Genomic DNA, 23,728 nt, shown 5'->3' on the forward strand with positions numbered 1-23,728 from the left:
GCTCTGGTCACTGTAGGAACCTCAGGAGGTTGCTGGGTCCAGATGGCTCAGTTTATCACAGTACAGTACCGAGTCTCTTAAAGGAGCTGCAAACCATCTGGGCAGATTTAAAGCCAAAAGGAAATATGTTGGAATCCTATGGAAACAGGTCTCTTGCATAGTGCCCTCACTGTCTTTGTCATCTACCTGTTCCTCTAACTGAGGCACAGGCAAGAAGCTTCACAGGAGGTGCAATTACTGGACCTCAGTGAAATAAATGCCCAATATTATTCCTCCTCTTATTTCAATGTTTCTCTTTATATTAATCACTTCTGATGACTGATTGAGGGAGAACACAGCAAACAAACATATATGGGACTAGTCTCTTTCTCTGTCATGGAGTCCAGAACGTTTCCAACTTTGTGGACCACAGCAAGTGCAAGTAGTTGATGTTTTCTTGGGTATATGTATACATATACATCTACTTACAAATCAAAGACAATGAGAGTACTAAATTAACATCAACATTTACTGTTTAATTTTTCAGCATGTTGGCTACTTCCTCAAACAGTCTAGAGCCTGGACAGTTGCACTGCTCTCAAGCACATCCAGAAAGCCTATGGCAATCTCACTTGTGCTAGAATCCCAAGCAGCACAGTTTAAATACACATGCAAGCGGCTTCAAAATTTTGTAAATCACTTTATGTAGCTTTAAACCCTACCTTCTCATAATTTACACAGCTAGGATGTGTGTGATCAATCATTCTAACATATAATTTTATTCACCATTGCACAGAATGCACAGCACAGGCCCACGTGATGGTGCATGTGAGGCACAGCGTTTACACTGCCTAGGGCACACCAACACCAAGGAGCAGCCTGGGCCCAGCTGATTAAGCTGTAGTGCAAAACAACACATCAGCACTCAGTAGTCAGAGGTATGACAGCCAACAGTGCTTTACTGGACCAAGGAGGAATTTACTTCTTTAATACATGTCATGTTCTCTCCTGTGTTTCCCCTTATAGAGTGAAATATATAGGTAAGAGATTGCCGCAGTTTTATGTGTTATGTCCTTCCAAAATTGGAGAGTAACAAACTGTCTTTATTAGCCTGTACATTTGGTATACTGCAATAAATCACTGAAAGTGCACGTGAGCACATAGTGATATAAAGAGTCAAGAAAAACTAAAAACCTTCATGTATCTGGTGAAAGCCATTTTAGAGCTGAAGCACAGCAAGACAAAATACTACCCTTTCTAACCCTGCCTATTCTACTGCCTGTTTCTAGTCATTATTGTTTTGTTTATTGATAGGAAAGTCACAGTTTATAAAGCTTAGCTCAGAGCAGGTATTTAAAAGATTTTTTTTTAATTCTCCAAGCATAGTAATATGGACCCAAACAATTTTTTATACCTGCTTTTCTTTCAAAACTGGAATTTGTAGCCTTATTCCAGATGACCAAAGTATTGGCCACAAAGAATTTGTAAAAAAATGTGTGCTTGTTTATGAAGCAAACACATGTAAGATTGATGAAATTATTAATGTCACAGTGCTAACTTTCTTCTCATAAATACGGTTTAACAGTGCTGACATTGCAATTACAGTCAAATGTTCCGGCTCTTTGCTTATTTGCTCAATCTGTCAGTCCACCATGGGGGGAGACAAATTGTGGCGAGCATTTGACAAAGCACAAAAGAGATATAAGACTATTCTGATTAAATCATGGTGAAAGATTAAATGACTCTGAATACTTTTTCAGATATGACATTTTTAACCTATACTACTAAAATATTCTGCTCACCACAGGTTTAAAAACATTTAGGGTAAAAATAGAGTGTGTAGCTCACAGACTAGCTGGTTGTTGTGTTTCAGAACTAACAGATTATTAGCTGCATTCATATTATGTGTCTCAGTGATGTGAATAATGCATTTTCCTGGATCAAAACCTATATGTAGCTCATCCATACTCAGACATCTGACCCCAAATGAATGACTCCTCTGACAAAACTTTCTCATTGACATCAGAGCAAGAATATCACAGAGCAGACTTTACGTTGTGAAGAAAAGACAGTATTAAACAAATTTCAAATTCAGTCATGCATGTAAGAGGACTATAGCTCAGGCAAATTTCAAATATACCAACCCCACATGTTTCAGAGTCAGAAATTATTAAAACATAGCATAGTAATGTTCGTGACTTTAAATGTGTGCTAAGACTTCTGCAGACCTCAGCTGTGCAGGAGTAGGTCCTTACAGATTTTGGCACATAATCATAGAAACAATTTATGTGAAACATGTAAGCTAAACCTACTTGTTTACATTCCTATTGATGATTAAAGGTCTTGACTTCTCAATACAAAAGCACACAAGAAATGGAAGACAAACTTCTCACAGCTTTTACTGGGAATCCATTTACCTCTGGCATTAAAGTTGCTAAAGATACAAAAATGGGGTTTTTTCCTAGCAAAAATTTTATCCATATACTGGACAATTAATTATCATTATGACTTGTAGTCACAATATCAGAAAAAAGCCATGTAAAATTTAATGTTTCTTAATCAAGGAATTGTAAGTGATGACACCAAATGGAGGAGCATTAAGAAAATGAAGTTTCCATTTCTAGATTTATATTCTGCATTTATAATGCAAAACACATACTTAAATCAGTTCATCTAGACTGATTTTATATCAGGTAAGGATTTGGTCCTAAACATTCATTTTACTAAGACTTTCCTTCCTTTTCTTTTGTTTTTCAGACTGATATTTTTGTAAAAGGCTCAAATAGACAGGTTGGGCCTTTCATTTACAATTGATGAGACATATTGAAACTGAAACACATAAATGACACCTTTCAAAAGTCTCCAATAGACATATGTTTACTTTCTGAGTGAATGAGAGTATTGTATTTGCTTTCTCTTTCATTAGATCTGAAGGCTGAAAAAAGTCTCATATGCTCACAATGAAAACATCTTGATTTTTGATTTGCCAGATTTCAGTGATGACTTCTTTCAAAAGAGAGAGGAATCCTCTGTATGAGTTTAACAAAATATTTAGATAGCAGAGAACAAAAACAAAACCTACAAAAATGTAATTCTCAAAGTTTACAGAAATAAATTAAATTGAATAAAATTTAGAAGCTATTTTGTTAGTATTCTGCTTTTACATGCACCACAGTATCCACTAAATGATAGGAAATGGTGAGCTGGGAAAAACCTAGAAACTGGGGACCTTTTTGTTGACATTATTATCCTGGTTAGATAAATTGAAATAACAACTATCTGCCCCCCAAACTATTATTGCTTATAACTCCTTATGCATTCATTTCAAATTTGAAACACGTGATTTTTAAAAAAAGTTTATATATGAAAAAAGTACACAATGATATACTTTTCAAATGTGATAAATGAGCAAGCAAGCAGTGATTTTTAAGTCCACCTTCCAGCAAATACTTAAAATACATGTGACTTGAGCAAAGCAAGCAATCTCAATCAAAGTCAATGTGTCTGGCAGAGCTGTGTGTAAAATGACAACCCTACAAAAGATCCTGTAAATTTACTGCCCAATCCTGACCTTAATACCTTCAGTAGTAAAACTCCTGCTGACAGCAGTAAGAGCAGAATCAGGCCCCTACAGCTTAGGTTTCTAAGGTTTTCTCCCCCTTCCTTCCCCCTCCCTCTACAACAGCTTGAATTCCTGTATTCTGATTAAGATAGATGGAGTATTTGCATCCTATCCATATTCATAATCCTCCTTTTCAGTGTCAACCCAAAACACCGCATTTGTTGCCCAGGCAGACACATGCAATGTCTTCAGAAGGTTTTGCGTAGATGGATAAGGACACATCCCTTTTCAAATTTTGCAGAATAGGTGGCCACTAGGTGAATTCATGCTGTTGAAGTGCTAAAAGACCAGAACAAAAAAAACATGTCTTTTGTGTGTGACAGAAACTGTAATTAATGATTTCTCCCTTTTTTGCTAAAGAGAAAAGGGAGATGTGCTGTTGACAGGCATTTTATTAATGGTTTCTACCATCTTAGTATACATAAAAGGCATTATTGGCTGCAGAGCTAGTTTAAAAGATTTTTAGCTTTTTTTCGGAAATGTTGAAGATGTTTCATGGATGAAAAATGAAGGCAATCTGTCCACTGCCTCTGAAAGTTTGGGCTTCAATAATAAAATTGAAACTATTGTGACAGTTTCCATTGAATCCTTTAACCATTTGCCTCCTGCTGGCACAATCAATGATGGCATCTGCAGGAACATGGTCACCCTTACCTAGTTTCTCTCTTATTTCAGCAACAAAACCTGTCAATAATATGTCTCATGGCTGCTTTTCTAAGGAGATTTATCAACCATCTAGGTGATGGCACTTATTTTAGTGACTGTTGGTCTGTTGTTTTATTTGGAACCAATAGGAGATACACATTCAGCCTGGCACACAAGAAATTAGACATGCATTTTCCAGTTTCAACAATGGCAGCTGACTGCCTGATCCAGAGGCCAGAGCAGTGACGATTCAGACTTTGCCTCACGATGACATTAAAGTGAATGAGAATAACACAATGTTACATTACTTTCTTAACTATATTAAGCAGAAGAATGTGACAATGCTGCGTGCAATTCTTGAATTTGCTCTCATTTTGAAATATGCCAAGCGAAAATCCTAATTCCGTACAAATGAAAGGCAGCAGCTTGACTGTTCCAATAGCGCTATGCTCATTTACACTGGCTAATGGGCTTCCCATTGCTTATGGACAGACAAGAAAACACCCATTTATCTAGGTTAGTGCTCCTTCTGCAACACTTTGGGAAAATGTTTTGCTTTGCCACTGATTTGTGAACAACTTAATAACTTGTGTGAAGCAACAAGAAAGCAGACATTTACCACATGCGTTCACAATAATGCAATCAGAAAACATGTCGGGGAAGGGATTTACAGCAGTTTGCATACGCTCTTCAGACAACCAAGCAGGAAAAGGTTCTCGCTGGATTTTATTGAAGGGTTGCTGATACCTTCATTTTAAGCACAGGACACTTTTGAGACTACTCAGCTCAACATCTGACATGGGTGTTAAATATAGCTGTATTGACAGCTTAATAAAATGTCCATCTCTTCTGTAAGCAAATGCGCAATTCTTTTAGTTCAGTTTTTCTAACTTCATTTCTAAATGTCTTGGAAAAATCTATGTTTTAGGAGGCAGCTGGAAATGCACTATTTGCACACTGATCTATACTAGCAGCCATTCATTTTCTCTGGGAATTTTCATGTAAGCTCCCTTATTGGGAATATGCTAATGGCAACCGCCATGATTACTGATTTTCTTTGAATCATTATTCCTCTGTGGGCAAAGCAATCAGAAAGGGAGAACAGGAGATTTACTTCTTGCTTGTGTGCCTTCTTCAACCATCTGCTCTATCCTGATTCATTTGAATAAGATCTGCAGTTTTAGATTCTTTACTCTGGCATTCTGAAGCATTTTAAAGCTTAAAAGGAGTTAATAGTTATCTATCAGTGTCAAAAACGTGGTACTGTGATGCATTCTAAGAGCAAGTTTGCCTTCCAATGGTTTACAGGGCCAGATTAATTTTATTAAAGTAAAAAATTACAATGTTCTTTAACAGCTTCATTATTTCAGACAAGTCTTTTGTGAGCACATTTATTATCTGGAGCGTGGAGTATAAAAGCTCAAAGAAAGGGAACTAATTTATAAAGCAAGAACATTTTAAAAATGGAAATTGTTAATCTACTCCACCCCATACATGGAAAAAATAGAGGGCAAAATTGTGATCAATTTAACGAAAATACAACCTTGTAAAATGCACTGCAGTTACTGAATTCTGGTACCTGTTATTTTACCTGGGTGAATTTCTGAAGTACATTTACACAAGGTCATTTCAATTTTAAGAAAGGTACCATTTGGCTGCATCAAAATTCAATTAACTTTTTCTCTCAAATCAAGTACTGGCCTCATATAACCAGTTTCCCATGCACACTGATAATAATGCGCATGCTTTTTTTTTTTTTAATTTGATGACAGTTTTCTGATAGAAATATGTATCTATATATGCACACACATAGGCACACACATCTATATATACACATACCAGCTTGAAAACCCTAGCACTCCTAATTGCCAAAAGACCATTTTGTACAACGGAAATGGAAAACAAGCAAGAAGACATCATAGCAAGACAGAACTAAGCACAGATGAATGATAGCAGAGGCAGCATTCAGAGAATTGTAGTGAATACTCAAGAGCAGTCTTTTCATGAGCAAGTAACCTTTGAAACATTAAGAAAAATTAGTGTTATGACGAACACAAGAAGAGTCTCTCTGATCAGTCCTGTAAATTATTTCGTAATGCCTGTTAAAAAGAGGCCCTTCTACAAAACTAGAGAGTCTTCCGGCTAGCACGCAGCACACAATGATCTTCAAACCACAAGATGACCCGTTTTGCTGGTTTTGGAACCAGAAACCTAAACTAATGCAGAATTATTAAAACTGAGCAGTTTGTTAGTTCCTTTCCTTTGGTGAGGCCGCAGACATTAAAATCTCTGCCTAGCTTTTCTGCTTTTTTAATATCTTTTTCTGGCAGCCCCAGTTGATTAGCATTCTGATTTCTCCTTATCTTTTTAAAAATAGAAATACAATACAAAAGACTGAAATGGCAGTGCCCTCCCAGCTAGAATTAGTTATGGGGAGCCACTTTCTATCAACTAATTTCAGGTCCTTTCAGAGCTCTCAGAGCTGCAAGTTGTGTGAAGAAAGAGAAGTTTTTTAAGAAAGGGTTTGCCTATTCTCATTCAAAGTGAACTTAAAAATGCACTTTGTGCTTCCTTTTAATTAGAGATGTAACTAAACTAAACCATAAATTACAGAACTCTCTGTATTTGTGACTTGGTTATCCTAAAGATAAGAAACAAGGACTACAATTTCTTTTGGTTTAAAGTTGCATCAATCTTTAAAATTCCTTATCCCATAGCTCACTAGCGGACTGGAAATCCAGATTTATTTTTATGGTGTTTTTCCAATGTTAATGTGTTTCCATGAATTTCAAGGATTGGTCTCAACCTTATTTTTACTTTGATGCATTGTACTAAGCGAGCAGTTCTGAGAAACATGAATAAAAATGTTCTATCTTAATAATTCATAAGGCAAAATTTTTAACCCCAAATTAAAGATAGGCAAGTAGCCAACGAAATAGAAAGAAGTAATCACAAAACATGAAAATCATATATCTTTATAACAACACAGGCACTTCAATATTTTGCTGTCCAAGCATACTACACATTAAAACACACAGTGCAATATTAAGTCCTTTTAACTGAGAAACATTTTGTCTTGTCTCACATTTGTATTTCTCTTTCTTCCTAATGAAACCGTTCTTATTGCTATACCTTTGTGCAATGCAGCTTGCTTATTTCATGGTTAAAGCCACTTACCACATGAAGCTCTAAGTACACAGCCTCACAATGCAGTAGGAATATTTTAATCTCCTCCTCAGTGTATCTCTGTGGTCTTAAACATTTTTAGGTTCTTTTTCTAGTACAAAAAAACCCCAGCAACCTCATCACCTATCGAAGCAAGGAGTTCCTGAAAAACAGAGCATTAAATGCTAGCCCCTCTTGAAAAAGCTGAGGGGAAAGCAGGGGAGGCAGTATGTTTATTCTTGACAGAGAATTGAAAAATATCTCTGACTGCAAGGTAGAGTAATAACACCAGTTAATAGATCCAACTGCTCCCATATTAAGAGCCATCAAATCCAGACCAGGAAGGTCTACCAACTACACTTAACCCTGTTAAAAATACCACATCTTCCCCTCTGCAGTGACCACTGTACAGAGTTCAGCCTGGGGTACCTGGGGGGAAATGCAAAATAATCTGTGTAAGCTCTCCATAGGCTGCTTTACAACAAAGATGTTTATGGCAAACTTGCAGCCCTTGTTAAAACACTCAGCTCATGAATACACCATTTGTTGTAGGCACTTTACATAATCCTAATCATAATAATGCTTGAGAGCATCACGATCTTTACAATTATCAACTCAAGCATATGAAATACCAGTGGAAAAGATGAGTCTTATATTTTTTATCCAATTTTATGATTCTGTATTATATAATTTACCTAAACCAAACCAACAAAACAAACCAAAAAACAACAAAAAAAACCCTCCAAACAAACAACCCAAAAAAACAACAACAAAAAGAGAGAGCGAGTAATTGTGAGAAGTTTACGTAAAGTTCAGTGAACCCTGCTGAACCTCAGAATTTCTTGAAAGCAGTAGACAAGTACTAGCAAAATATTCTTAATACAATTTTTTTCTCTTGAATTTAAGGTAGATGTATGAAGATTTTCCATTGATTAATAACGCAAAAATTACAAAAAAACCCTCAAACCCAAACAAATAAAAAACACCAAAAAAAAGCAAACTAAAAAAAACCCAAACAAACTAAAATAAAAAACACAAGACACTACAAACTATTTTGAAATCTGCAAATGAGATCTAAATATACTTTTATGAGTATTTCTATAAATATATTTGGATAACATTGAATAATATCCTCATGCACGATTTAAAATGGTATGTATTAGTTTATGTTTTCCAGTGTATTTTTTAACACCCAGATTTTAAGATAACACCATCATGCATAAGCATTGTAGTAATTTAATTTCATGTTAGTTTTTTTTTATTGTTGATATATACAGACTATCAAGTCACAAGCATAGCTGCATTTCTGTTTCTTTTCAGAATGCACTGTATTTCTCTACTGTGCCATAAAATAAAATAGAAAAGATTTTCCTTTCATTTGCCTTTGATGCTATTTGGAACTGTTAATCTATCATGTAGACACAGTCAAATGCACCTTGTAATTAACACAAACTAAATTCATTGCACTTAGGTAGGATGCTAGTTGATGTACATACTAGACAATTGTTCATACAGCCTGCTCTGAAAGTTGAAAGCCTTTCATTTAATGCATACAACAAACCTAATGTGATTTCTAAAGAGGCAGGTTTTTTAAATAACCTGAAGAATAGAAAGGGGTGGGGGGAGGAATGAAAAATAAAATTCTTTGCTTACAATGCTTCAAAACAAGTGCTTCCCAGACAAAAAAAGTAGATTTTTTAAAAAATATTAAAAATTGATCAACTGGTGACAAAAATAAGACTTAATTCAGAATCTTTTGAATGGTTTCATTATTTGGGTCTACTTCCAGATAAGATTAAAATTTTCTTAGACTGTATTTTTGGGAACTGAAGGAACCAAAATCTGGTCATTTGTCTGATGATGGATAAAATTTCTGAATTATATATATATATATATATATATAATCCTCTCAAATATCCACTCAGCACTGCTATTTTCTGGTTTATGCAGCTGTAAGGGTGTTTCCATGGCATTCATTTGTAGCATCGTCACATTCCAAGAAACACTTGCAGTAATTCAGCTAAGTTGGATCGATAGAAGTTACACCTTTGTGTACGTTACGGGCAGTCCCTGCCTGAGAAAGGAACCTGTGACTTTGGGAGTGGCAGAGAGATGTCAGGGCAACCAGCAGCTGGAAGGCACAGAGAACACCAGATTCAATGTGTGCATTTGTGACAAACACTTCAACCCAGAAAGAAAGGGCTGAATAACAAAAACTTGGCTCAACTTCTCCCAAAAAGCACAATCTAGGAGAGTGAAGGTAATTACAACTGTCTCTCTTTCCCATCAAAATTTAGTAAGCACTCAGCTATCTCCACAATATATTATTGCAAATCTCTGTGCTGATTAGGCAAAGAAAGTCTCACATCATAAACACTGTGGTTAGCTACAGCACAACTTAAATAATTTATGTTTAAACAATAAGGAGCAAAGGAGCAGAAACCAAAATGCTGCAGGAAAACATAAGAATTAATCATCAGCTATCACTCCTACAGATTAGTACAGTGAACAAGGAACTTTCATTAACTACTAAAGAAATTATTTGTATTTTCTCAAGTCATACACTAGTGCAAAAACAAGGACAAGGTGGAGCTTCAACAAAGCTTCGTATGCGAGTTAATTAAGCTTTTGGAATAACTGTCCTCCCATAAACCTCAATAGATTTCTCTCAGTTCCTTTCTCAGATACTGGATTCCCTAAGGATTTCAATTTCCTTCTCCAGTTCCTAATTACTGTATCCACTCAGGTTCCAGTCATCTTCTTTTCCCTCTGAGTGCTCTACTCCTTTCAGCTCCCTATGCCTTCGCCATAGGATCTAGTTTCCTCATTCAAGCTGACTTACCATGTTATTCTGGGTAGTCATTTAGTGGAGGGTTTTTTTGGTTTTTTTTTTTTTTTTTTTGTTTTTGTTTTTGTTTGTTTGTTTGTTTGTTTTTTTGTGTGTGTGTTTTTTTTGTTTTGTTTTGTTTTCTTGGCTTGGTTGGGTTTTGGTTTTGTTTTTTTGGTTCTTTTTGTGGTTTTTTTTGTAGCTTTGTTTTGTTTTGTAGGTACTGATGAAAATCCGTCACTATTACTAGCAGACCAGATTTTGGGGTAAAAATAGAACACTCTTCTCAGTACTCTGCATTAGCTAGCCTTTTTTTTTTTTCTTTTTTTTCCTCCCAACATCGTTTCAGCAGTATTTCTGTGCTAGCTAGTTTATGCTTTGGGGTTACTTTACTGAGAAATAAGCCCATCTGCTTACAAAATTTTAACAACAACATTACTTTGGGTGGAAATGCACAGATCTAAGATCTGCAGACTACATTCACATACAAAACTACAGCCTAATTTATCTTTCTCCAGAAGGACTTGAATGCTTCTTCCAAAACAAAGACCACAATCAACAACAAACAAAAGACATCAAAAAAAGAAAAAAAAAAAAAGGAAAAGCACACTCTCCAGCTATGCAGCAATTTCTTTTCAAGAACGGTACAATTTCCATCGTCTTGTCTCAAAACTTGTTGGCTAAGAAAGTTTAACTTTGTATGCAATCATGCTCAAAATCATGCCAGCATCTCACTGCTTATGGAATAAAAGAACACCGTGTATTTTATGGTACAAAAATCAAAGGTTGCTCTTCCTGCTACTGGTTTTTCTCAGCAGTAAAGAGAAAACCTTGCAAGTGTTGTTTACACAGTACTAAATCCTTGTAAAGTCATACTGAAACAAGTCTGCTATCTGACCTAGCCCTTAGGGCTACTTAAACACCTGTGGATTTATAGAGTTCAGATGTCTACAAGGTCTGTGCTGAAGTTCATTTCCAAACCTGTGCCCCATGTGAAGTCCTTTGTTGGCACAGTTAAGCCATTACTACTTGTTTCTGGTTTGTAAGGCAATCACATTATGAAATAGAAAGAGTCTAGAATTAAGATAACTTACCTTTATACACACACTGTAAATGTACATAACAGCTAAAAGCTCAACATGTAAGTTTTTATTTGCAGAAGCTTAGCTTCACTGGGATCAAAACAACACAGGGAATGAGAGGAGTTATCCTCATCTGTATACGTATAATGAATTCCCCAGCAGGATCTGTACATGTTAAATACAAATCAGACCATCAAGTTCAAGTAGAGTATGCTTTGTTGTAAGAAAATAAGCATTATGGTAGAAAACACAAAATAACTTCTCATCCCACTCTCAGAAAATACACCCTCCTGCATTCCAGATACAGTAAAAAATAATAATACAATTCATAAGAGGAATAGGATAGAACATTTTCTAAACTTTTCAATAATTTAGCTGGTTGGAAGGCTTACAGGTTAAATCCTGGTCCCACAGAAATCCATATGGCTGACTTAAAGAGGACCAAGACTACACTGTTCTCTGGGTTTAAATGAAGTACACCCTAAGTACTACGAATCACCAACAGCCAAAGGTGTTTGCTGTCAATTTAATTATTTCACAATAATCTCACATTAAAGTTTACAGTGAAGGCCTGTTATTCTGTTATATTCTGGGTCAATGATACCCATTTTCTATAGATCCTTTATTACTGGATGTATGCTTATCATACAATGAAAATAATGATAAGTGTATGTTCTGGGTGTGTTTCATATAACTCTGCTCCCCACAAGTGGTAAATGTCAGGTTTCCTATGAGGTCTCCCAGAGGTTCCAGAAACACAAAGACTCACTTGGATGGTGCAGAACAGCAGCCTGCACTGCCCCAGGACTCTCTGGAGCATTTGGCCCACTTCAGCTGCAGTGTGTATTGAAGACTCATGGGTTTATTAAGATTTCGCAATCCTTAATATTTTTCAGAACCCTAGTTCTTAAAATATGAGGTCAAGAAAAGTTTTAAAATACTATTCTAGTACATTCTAATAGTTAATAAAAATGAAAGCAAAGAAATACAGCCTTTTTATTTTCTTCCCCTTTGTTTGTTTTTTTCCCCTCTTGTCCTGTAATTTTATGATTTTTAAGCCCATCTCATAATGCATAAATGTGTCACCTTAATTTGCTAATGCTGGGACTGGTAAGATTGCTTCCTGGAGCTCTGAGCAAGTGCATGCTGAGAAAGAGCTTCAGGAAAGCGTGCAGTTGGGGATCTTTTTTTTTATTATTCTTCTTTTTTAACTACTAATCTAGCATCACTACACAAAAGAGAGCAAAAGCAGCGATTGTATTACTGTCATCCCATCTCTCTGTGATGGCTTTAGGCAGGTTTGTTGTGCTGCCAATAAAGAGCAGTGAACAGGGGCTGCTTATCACTATACCAAAGCTGGCTCTGGCACAGGGGGGACAAAGGACAGATTCCTGTTTCTATTCCCTGTTTAGTGGTGCACTAACCTAGGGCACAGCAGCACACTCACCTTCTCATCCTGAGCTGCTACTGCAGCTGTTTAGAGTTCATGTTTGTACCTTGATGAATTAAGAAGTTACATAAATGCTAAATGCTCTTAAAATGAGACTCACAAAAAACTCGGCACTCTTGTGAAATGCAAATTCCAAATTAGATCTCTCTTAAAGAGCAGAATAATAAAAACAGCCATCACAATTTACCACTCCTTTCTTTTTTACATTCTTCTCAGTATGAGTTTCAGTTAGGTATGTATGCATAATAAACTACTGCCATGCTTGGCCTCTTGTGGATCTATCCTGTTTACACATTGCTAAATCTTTTTTATTGCTTCTGACAATATGTTGTTTCATACCTTTATATCTGTACTTATATTGGTTATATTGCTGGGTTATCATTGTGGTGGTGAATTACACTGAGAAAAACTCATATCTGTTTATCAGATAGGGTTTGGCTCACACAAACATTTCCATTACCATAATATTTCTTGCACCATTCATTTAATATACATTTATAAATAGATACATGGTTCTCCTTTACCAAACATACTAGAACATAGTAATTGCCATCAGGGCTATTACTAGGAAAGGAAAAACTGACACGTTCTGGCAAAAGCAAGAGACGACACAGCCAATGCAAATTATTTATCTCGGTTGTTCCCCATGCTGAGTCCTTGAGGTCTGAGGATGAATTAAGTGCCTAGCAACTAACACATAGTCCCTGCCACCCCGCTTTTCTTGTCTTTCTTTATGTGGAGAATTCGGCCCTCACCAGGAAATATCTCTTATCCCCAGTTAATAAGAAGATCCTTGTTTATCACCAATTGTCAACCCATGTAGATATCTCCATCCAGTCCTACATTAGCCATTCTCAGAAATGCTGACTGCTGTGCACTACATAGGGAAAGTCAAAATACATGAAAACTGCAAGCAACTCTTATTCATATAACTATTTATACAGCCAAAGGTTATAAAATACCTTTGATCTGACAGCTGCTGGGCAAAACCAAAATTGTTTGAATTTTTTGGGGAAATTCAGAATTGCCATTCACAGGGTTTTACCAGTGGCAGAAAACCAAGACAATACGGAGGCAAAGATATGCAGATCAGCCAAGTCCCACATATTGAATGTGAGATTCATGTACTTGACAGCCTGAAACTCCCTGTAGGTAAGTAAACCTTCATCAAATGCATTTTCTAATCAATCAGTGCAGAGGCTTCCCCGTGCTCCTGCATGTACAAAATCAGTTTTGTCTGTCATCTGGGGTCATGAAGCAGAAGGCAGAAGCCAGGGGCTCAAAGTAAAAAACCCCTCACCCTGTGTCACAGGTGTCTCTCTAGGACACACCTTGGCCCATACCCAACCTCTCAAATGCCAGAGGAGAAGGGGTAATTTGGGGTGCCCAAGTCAGGGCCAGCCAGGTTAGTCAGCCGCAACACAAAGGAAATTGCCAGACTGGGATTTGGGGTATAAAGGTGGGAATGTAATAGCCAAAGTCCCATAAAGTCTGTGGAAAAGAGAGAGCCCGTTTACTTCACATCTCTCGGCACACAGCACAGGGAGGCTCCTCGTGGCACCGCAGCAAAATGGTTTTGCATTGCTGGATGTGACAGCAGTGTGAGGCCAGAGCAGGAGCTGCTGAAGGGTAGAGAGGAAAAATGAAGGGTAATGGGTCTGAATTAAGATGAATGGAGCAGCAGACAATTAGCTAGTTCATCAAAAGAGCAAACAATCATTAAGAGAAGCCTTTCACAATGTAAAACCATTTGTAACAGGGTTGCAGTAAAGAGGATGCCAATTCTTCAAGACTGCAATTGAGCTTAATCTTATTCCTAACAGGGCTGATTCTCAAAAACTCAAGAAATAATCAGTTATTTCCTGCCTTCAGTGGAAATGGAGCACTAGATCTTTGATTAAACTTCATTCCTAATATTTGGTTTGCTGGGAAAAAATGCTCTTCTAAATTATTAGAGTACTTTGATGGAACAATTTGTTCCTTCTGTTTGAAATATTTCCTACTGCAATAAACTGCTGAATGTAAATGCTAAAATACAGATTTTCAGAGCTATAGAGATATTTTTAGGTTTTCAAATATTAGGAAAAAATGGCATAATTTTGTATCTAAATCTGAATTTTAATGAGAAGCTCTATTGATAATCACAGAACATCTATATTTATAGAAAAATGGAATATCATAAATACAGGATTGTGCCACTATCTACATATGTTGCCTCTCTCCATAGACTGAGAAATCAGAGTTTAATTTCTATAGCAATGGAAATATGGCAATTTACACCAGAACTATTAGTCAGAATGCAAAAAATAGATCTAAGCCAATGTGTTGGCTCAGTTTTTAAAAGTTGGATCAAGCTAAATTTTTCTCATGTATGCTTTCATTTCTGCCTCGCTGAAGAGAGGGACAATTCTGTGCTCACTCCATAAGGCCTTTATAGAAGGTTCTCAGTCTTTTAATGCTCTTTATTGTTGCAGTACCTACGACCTAGGTCTCAGAATTAAAATGTACAGCAGCAAACCAGAAAAACCAAATAACAAAGAAACTGAAAGAAATTTTGTTAAGATAAATTTTATTTCTAAAGGTTAGTAAAAATAATGAAAGAAAAGAAAAAGACTAGCAAACATGATTTTTAATTCCTACTTTTAATTTTAATAGCACAACGAAATATTATTTTTAACTGTGAGCTTGAAAAGTTCCCCCAAAAATAAACATACAATAGCTGCTCTCTTGAGATGGAATTTCTCTAATTTGGTTAAGTGTATAACTAAGTTGTGCATATGGTGTACATATTCAGAAGAAAAAGGCTTTATATAGTAATTTAAAAATAGAAAAGTTGATGTGTAAATTTTTAGTCCCTTAATGCTGTACACATTTTATCAGACACTTTAAAGGGCAAAAAATGTATCCATTAAGCAGTATACCTTCAGATCTTAGCAGTGTAAATGTACACAAATAAACATTTAAGACAAGAGTATAACAGACACAGCTAAAATGTTGAAAATGGTCTTTCTCAGCATATTTCCATAAGCATAAGTATTTTGAGATAAATACGTATCATTGTTCATTAGCTTTATTTCATAAATAATATAACAATTGGATAGGCAGGAAAAAACCTCCATGTAATAAATTACTGGTATATGTTATTGCATGAGCAATAGAGCAGAATGTGAAATCAATAGAAATTAAATGTCTTTTTCTTCAAAACATGTATTACAGAAAATGTAAAAAAACCCCACAACTTGCAAAAACCTGACTCCTCCTTCTCCAAACATATATATAAACTCCATATTTTTGCCAATTTTCTAAATTGAAGCTTAAAGGGGTCTTGTTTTCTTTTAAATTTTAGTGTCTGTGGGAAAAAATGTATACACTGCACAGAGTATTCTTTTAGGCACATATTTTCTAGCATTGTTATTACTAATAATAATAAAAAAAAGTATAGAAGATCAAACCAGAAGGAGCCTTGAATATATTTGCTGGGAATTGCCTCAGGCTAAACACCAGGGACATGAAACAAACTGTTCTTATCACCTTTTTCCAAACACAGCGATTTAAATTTACAATGAAAGTGCCAGCACCAGCTGCACTTTAAGAAAGCACCACATGTCTTGATGAGCTCCAAGAAAATGGAAAAAAGCCCAGTTCAAGTTGGAGGTGTCATCTTCCTCTAGTCAGCTGGGTGACACAAAGCTGAAAGCGATGAAGTGCTAATTAGAGGTTGATGAACAGAATCTCAGAGTGGAAACTTGTCGAAATAGCCTCTACCGAATCACAGCCTTATGAGTCTGCCCTTATCTCCCCATACAAAGACAGAACCAGAAAAAGGCAGTGTGAATCTAAATATCTATATGGTTAGGTTACACATTTTATCTCTTACCATATGTCCATTTTAACTTGGGAGTTATTTAAAAATTACCTTATTTTTTAGAATGCAGATATGATTTTTCCCTAGTTAGTTCCCTTAAAATGTCTAGACTGTATTGCCGAAGGAGCAATCAGACCCTTTTTTTAAAAAAAAAAAAGCCTTTTATAACTAATTAGATAAGGGAAAAAGTCTTCCAATGCAAAGTGATAATGAGTATTGCTATCTCTTAATCAGAGATATGAATAAAACCACATGAAAGAAAAAAAAGGAAGAAGTGAACTTACATTTAAATAAAGATCATGTTTAGAAGAGGGGTGAGTTTAAAATCGTTCTTCACTAAAAGCAAAGGTGGAGGGAGAGGCTTTAGCTGGCAGAAGAGTTTGGTGCTTTTTTGCTCTTTTTATATAATATTAATGTTGAATTGACAGCATTTTTGGTGAGTATCCAGCTCTAAAGGAACCAAAAGCAGCAGTGTTTAGCAGCACTGGCAGGCAAGCACAGGCAGGGTGGTTTCACTGCTGGCAGCAGCAGGAGATGCTGCTCACACAGGAACAGCAGATGCTCCAAGCTGGGCTGGCAGGACACTGGAAGGTAACACTGGTTTGCACCATGGTGTCTCTCCTGCTCTTCCTTCCACCCCTCAGGCCCCCATTTCCTCCACCTTATCCACCCATCCACAGTGTGCTGCCCTCCCTGAGCCACTGCACCCCTCCCTGTCCCACAGCAGCAAAGCCAGCTTCAGCGGGACACAAATATGTGCTGAATGTTAAACGCAGACTCAAAGGTTCTGTTTGATTCCGGGTGCCAAATCCAATTAATAAGAATGAAAATGTGAAGGTAGAGAGGAGGGCTGAAACCTTTCCCACACTGGTGCAGCAGTGGGACACTGCAGCAATAACTACTCCATGAATGTGTGCACTTTGCTGGAGACACGCTTATTTAGGTCACCACTTTGGCACCAGAATATCTTACCTAGAACTTTTTAGAAGCTTTTCCCAAATTACACTGCACTGATAACCAGGAACTAGCTGAGTTCATGGACAATTCCTATTTTGTATTAATATCAGGATTTTTCTTAACTATGCATAGTAAAGTGGTCACTTTGTGAACACTAAGTAGTTTGTGAGATAAAATACCATCAGGACTAAATGCCATCAATTTTGAAACATCTCTCAGCATATATGCTAACAAGTCCAGCAAAACCAGACTACATAGAGCAGAAGCATTCACAAAAGCCCAACCCCTTGGGCTCTAAATTATATTCTTGGGAGGCATTATGCATTTCTGTGCAATATGTGCCAGCTAATATGATGGGGTTTTTAACATAATCTGATTGTACCAAGATATAAAGTACTAAAGTTACAGACCTATGCTGATATCAACAGAGGAGGAAAAGGTGATGAAATCCTCCGAAGTTTAGTCACAACACAAAAAATACAGCTTTTGCCCTGAAGAGCGCACAATTTAAGAATAAAAACTCAGGTCTATGATCATTTTGTGTAAACAGGGTGTGCTATACAAAATCATACTTTGAATATTTAATACCTTATGAGGGCACACTCACATCTATAATTTCAGTCAGTGTTTTTTCTGTTAGCCTATTGCTTCAGAAACTTCGTTCAGATTAATTGTTGTTTCAAAAAAAAAAAAAAAAAGAAGAAGAATCCATGCTCTTTTGAAAATGTCAACTCCCATTAAACCAGCTCTCCAAAATAATGATGTTCATCTGATTTTTCTCTCTTTGATTAGGCTTGTATAATTCTGTATTATCTTGGTAGCTTTGATGCCAAACAAGATTAAATTGTCATGTACAGTATATTAAATTTATAATCTGAATAAGAAAAATCACTTGTAAAGCACTCAATCAGTATCTAGAGACATAGCTACTAAATTTACATAATTTACACCACTGACATGCCATTATTTCCTAATTATTTATGGCCAATTATCAATTGCTGGTCAATGCTTGGAATCAGTCACTATAATTATTTCCCTATGGCTTCTTGTTTAGATGCAACAGAGCTGGTTTTATCAAGCTTCAGTATGACACCAACATACACATTTCCCCTGCTAAGTGATAACAGTTTTTGCTGGGATTTTAATTCAGCAGTATTAAAAAATATTCTACTACAAAGTGTACTCTACCGTTTCTATTACAAACTTAGAGCAGCATTTTGTACAAAACACTTAAGTGAGGGTTCTCCAGAAAAAAAACCACTAAAAAATGTCAAACCAAACAAAAAAACAAACTATAAAAACCCCCACACCAAAACTGACATAGTGGGAGAATTCTTATCAAGAGTAGTGTGATCTTATTGTCTATCCTGTTCTGTTTTAATTTATTTTATTTAACACATTTTCATCTTTTTCCTTTTGTATTTTGTTAAAATGGATTAAATAATAGCTGATTTCTGCCCTCATATCTAGATTTCACTTCCACACAAATCAGTCCTAAAGCATGCAAACAAAAATCTGCATTTGAATTCCTAATGATTCCTCCTATTGTCTCATTGCTGCTACAACCTGTCAATCACTGCTGAAAAGTGCTAATCACTCCCAGAAATCCCAGTCTCAGAGACAAAAGTACCAGTCACCACAAAAATAATACCAATTGGTCATGGGTGGAAGGCAAATCTCACTAGGGATCTAAGTGCACAATGGAGTTTATTAAGTCCATTTTGCTATAGTCTAGCTCTGCTAGTAGCATCCGATGGTTTCAGACTTTAATTTCAAAGTCAACTAAAATCCACTAAAGTAACTTATATTCATTAGCTAGGCTTTAACTGAACTGCTGTGAAATCTCTTGGCTGCAAGGGCTTTTAGTAGAAGTGGCAGCTTTCATTTTCAATTTAAGGAAAATAAATCTTGTTGGATGTTGGGTACTTCTTTTTTAATCAGCTTGATTTTTACAGGCACTTACTTCTTTCCAGAGTTGTTTCTTTAACTAATTGTATACATCTTTGGCTAATACTGCACATGAAAGAATACCTTAGAGTTAATACTCTGTACCTGATCAATTCTCCTCTGTTACAACATTCAACTTTAGTAGAAAGAAGGAGTAAGAATGAATATATACAATGCATTATAAAGAACTATTGCCTCAGGTTACAGAAACTGCATTTTCTGTTAGAAAGGGGAAGGTGGCTAATGCAGTAGTCTTGACATCTAAACTGCTGTACCCTAAAATCCACATTTTTTAAAGCCTCAATGCAGATTGCACTGTTTGCATTTAAAACTATAAACACAGACTGTGTTTTCCTGTTACATCAACTTAATACTGAAGTATGTTTGATCTTAATAAATTATAATTAAGCAATATACAGTAATTACCTTTTAGAAATCCCTATAGTGATTATTACCTCTGGAGTTGACTAAAGGAGACTAAGCATGTGCAAAAATTGAGTTCTGTTGGTTATATGCATTCTGCTTTCCTTTTCTTAGAGAAGCAAAATATTTTAAATGGGCAGAACTTCTTCAATGAGTAAGGTTCATCTGGCTTCAGGCAGAGACTACTGCAATCATTAAACTTTACTAAAGTTGCTGTTGAGTTAAATTTATCAATTTTATTGCAGTGGAAGGACTACCCCTGAAAAAATGATAATATTTACATTGAAATAGGTTTGCAGAGAGGCATAATTTGTATATGGCTTTGGGCAATGTGTGCCTGCCTGCTTGGGATAGTTGGATTTCAGCAGTTACAGCATGCAATTCTGAACACTTCTTGCTTCAAAAGGAGCCCACTGCTCCCAGTCTTAGAGTGCTTCCACAGCACATTCAGTGCCCATACTGCTGGCAAAGTAACTTTTAAAACTCAAAATACAGCACAGGAAAAGTTTGTTTTGGTGTGGTTTTTTTTCTTTTAAAACAATGTTTGCAGTTTAGATAACTTTCTCCTTCTTACAGTTAGAATAAATAGCAAGCCACAACACAAATGCAGGGTCTGCAAAACAGTACATAACTCCAAAACACGGATTCATTAATATAATTCTCTCATGATTACAGTGTCTATTAGTTTGGATTTTTGATTTTGATATAAATAATAATGCAATACAAGTGACTGCACACACGGTGATCCAAGAAGGGAAGCAAGCTTGCACTTCAGATATACTCACTTTGTGATACAAGCCACTCTAGGCACATTAATTCAGAAGTACATTAATCCACAGTGCCACCTAGCCACCTGTGTATATTTCGTTTAAATGTGACAAAAAGAAAAGCCTTCTAAACTGTAAAAGCTGTTAACCCTCTCCCCTTCCCCTCCCCTCCAGTTACAGGATGTAGATGGAGTAGAATAATAATAAAAAAAATAGTCCGATGTGTTTATAGCAACTGTTACTGACCTAAAGGAAACCTGCAAATCTTTGCTAAAGCTCTGTGTTACACTGTTATTACTCCAAACAACATAAACTGGGATATTAGCTTCACTGAATTAAAATGAAGCGTTCTATAAACACCTGCTTTGCTGCACGAAACTTGTTTCACTGAAACGCTCAACCTCTTCCGTTCTCTTTTTGCTTCTTTTCAGCTCTAACCTTAGAACTAAATTAGATTTTACATTATGTTTATTTTGTAAGAATGTTTTAAAGCTTCAGCAAGTATCTAATGTATTTTGAGTCTTATTATTGTAAAAATAATAAAGTCAGGCTAGCAGACATTAAAATACCTCCTCTAAATATACATCTAATAGATATTCTCAACCAGTAATACTCCCACAGCAATTTTAACACACACCATGAGCACACCAAACCTCTTTGACAGAATGCTCAAAGCACCATGTAGTTCCCAGCTCAAGGTGTGACAGAAATTAGTTGCTTTTAAAACTTTCTCCTCCTTTGACAGAAACTACACAATATTCCCTGACTGCCTTTTACAATTTGCATAGGAAAGAAAAGATGGCACGGGAATTGAAATGTCCCGAACAGCTCTGCAAAGGAAAGCCTGAGGCTGGTATCTGCCTCACCCTGGGAAGCAAGGAACTTGTTCCCCCATGGCATTTGAACCTCTTTCAGGCAGGACAGAGTTTTGTTGGTCATTACCCTACAGAGCACAACCGAGAGTGTAACACAGCGCATCACAGGTATGCTAAGAAGCCCTCCCAAACACACTGAGGTTTAGCAGACAAGCCAAAAACTTGCCCTGTGCAGGCAAGCTGACCCAAGAACTGTCCTCCCCTTAATTATTCCCAGCCCTTCACATTTTTCCTGGTCCACCAGGGTAAAGAAGGGCCAGTAGGCCAGTCTACTCACAGAGTGACTCTAAATATTATCCTGTATGCATTTATTTAGACCTCTGCACAATGATGGCACAGAGAAAAAGCCTAGGGTGAAGGAAAAGAGAAAAAAAATGGAAAATAAGTCTTCAATATATGGCTTTCCACTTCTATACTGAGAATTCTTCACCCTTGTCCAATTTCCTATGAGTAGAACCAGTGGTCCAGCCATGCTTTTTACTCCTTTTAAAGAAAGTAAGTTGATTTAAAAAAAAGGCATATAAAGGGGCACTCAGTTTATCATAAAAAAGAAAAAAGCCCTAAAGAGCAAGCTACAAAAAAAGAGATGGGTGGTTCCTGACACAGATTAAAATAAATAATTCTTACTTCACAGTTTTCTTCGGCGTAAAATGCCCAGCTTTGAGTTTCTACCCTTAATACCAGATTTAGGCCGGTTCCAAGGGACTGCAGACACTGTTTCTTCCAGGTCAGGGTTTATTTATTTACCTACTTATTTATTTATTTTTAAATACTCTTAATATCCTATTTTGAGGATTCTTTTGTTAACCTCTTCTTTCTTAGCCAACAGCATATAGGGAAATATATGCTTATGTTCCTCTGCTTGGTTACTTTCTGAAGCTTCATTAATAACTTTCCCCAGAAACTATAAATCAGAACTAATAAAGCAAAATAAACTGAATATATTGACAGGAATAAACAGAAAGACAAATAGAGAGATTTAATTGGTGAGAATTAAAGGACAGAAGCAAGAGGACTTAAAAAAATCCCCAAACAATGATTTGAAGGCACTTCAGCTCCACCTACCTCACTCTATCTGGCTGTCTACTACAGGCTCAATCAATTTAGGGCACGGGCTATTTCAAAAGATCCTGCTTGGTTTTGGTGAAAGCAAAAATATTTAAAAGTCAGGATTTCTTTTAAAACCTAGTCTCATCCTTCCCAGTGGAGTGCCCTCCTTTCTGTGTAACTTCAATACTGGTTATTTCGTATCACAGTAAATGCAGTGGGCAGGACGATGACTGACACCTGATCCAAGACAATGGGGCAAGGACCCAGGGCCCGGCAGCCTTGTGCTTTGACAGGCTTTTTCTCCTGGTGACTGTTAGCCATTGTTTGATAACTACAGACTTCCCTTCCCACAGACCTTTCTGAACTCTGCTGTCTTTGAACGGCGCACGGAATGAGAAGGAAAGTATTTACCAGCCAGTAATTACAAGCCACCCCTCATGTAAAGGTAAACGGTAATGAGGAATGTGCAAAGAATAGCTAGCACTGTCAAAAGAGGGGAAAAAAAGAAAGAAAAAGCTTGTAAAACGTAAAGCCATACAAATGCCTTATAGACTTATCCGCAGTAACTGTATCAATTAACCATGCCAAGAGCCCAGACTCAGATGGGCACTGCACACAGCATGTCTGCCAGTGTTTTATTATCAAGTCCATTATGATGAGTTCTTGTCCTAGACAAAAGGAGAACAGAAAAAGAATTCAGGCTGACAAATTAGACTTGAAATCAGTTTCATTTACATAACGACTGGAAGTTCATTAATAACAGAGTTTTAATTATTCATGCTCTTGTTTCACTAGATACAGCAGTTTTCCCCCTGCTGTGCTGGATGTCTGGATTAGGTAAAATGAACCATAGCAAACTGATAGACTGCCCAGATTTCCTAAATTCTTTGCTGCTTTCAAGGAGAGCACTTGGGGGTGGAAGAGTAGGAGAGGACAGGGGGATGGGAAGAAAGCCTTTCCTTCAGCTAATGTTGCAACATGCTAGCGAAGGAGATATTTAAAATCTGCTACGGCTGTAAACTTTGATTTGATGGAAACTCAGTCTCAAAATTCAAGCCATAAGAAACAGATGTC

Source organism: Melospiza georgiana, chromosome 9, assembly GCF_028018845.1.
Source record: "Melospiza georgiana isolate bMelGeo1 chromosome 9, bMelGeo1.pri, whole genome shotgun sequence".
NCBI lineage: Eukaryota > Metazoa > Chordata > Aves > Passeriformes > Passerellidae > Melospiza > Melospiza georgiana.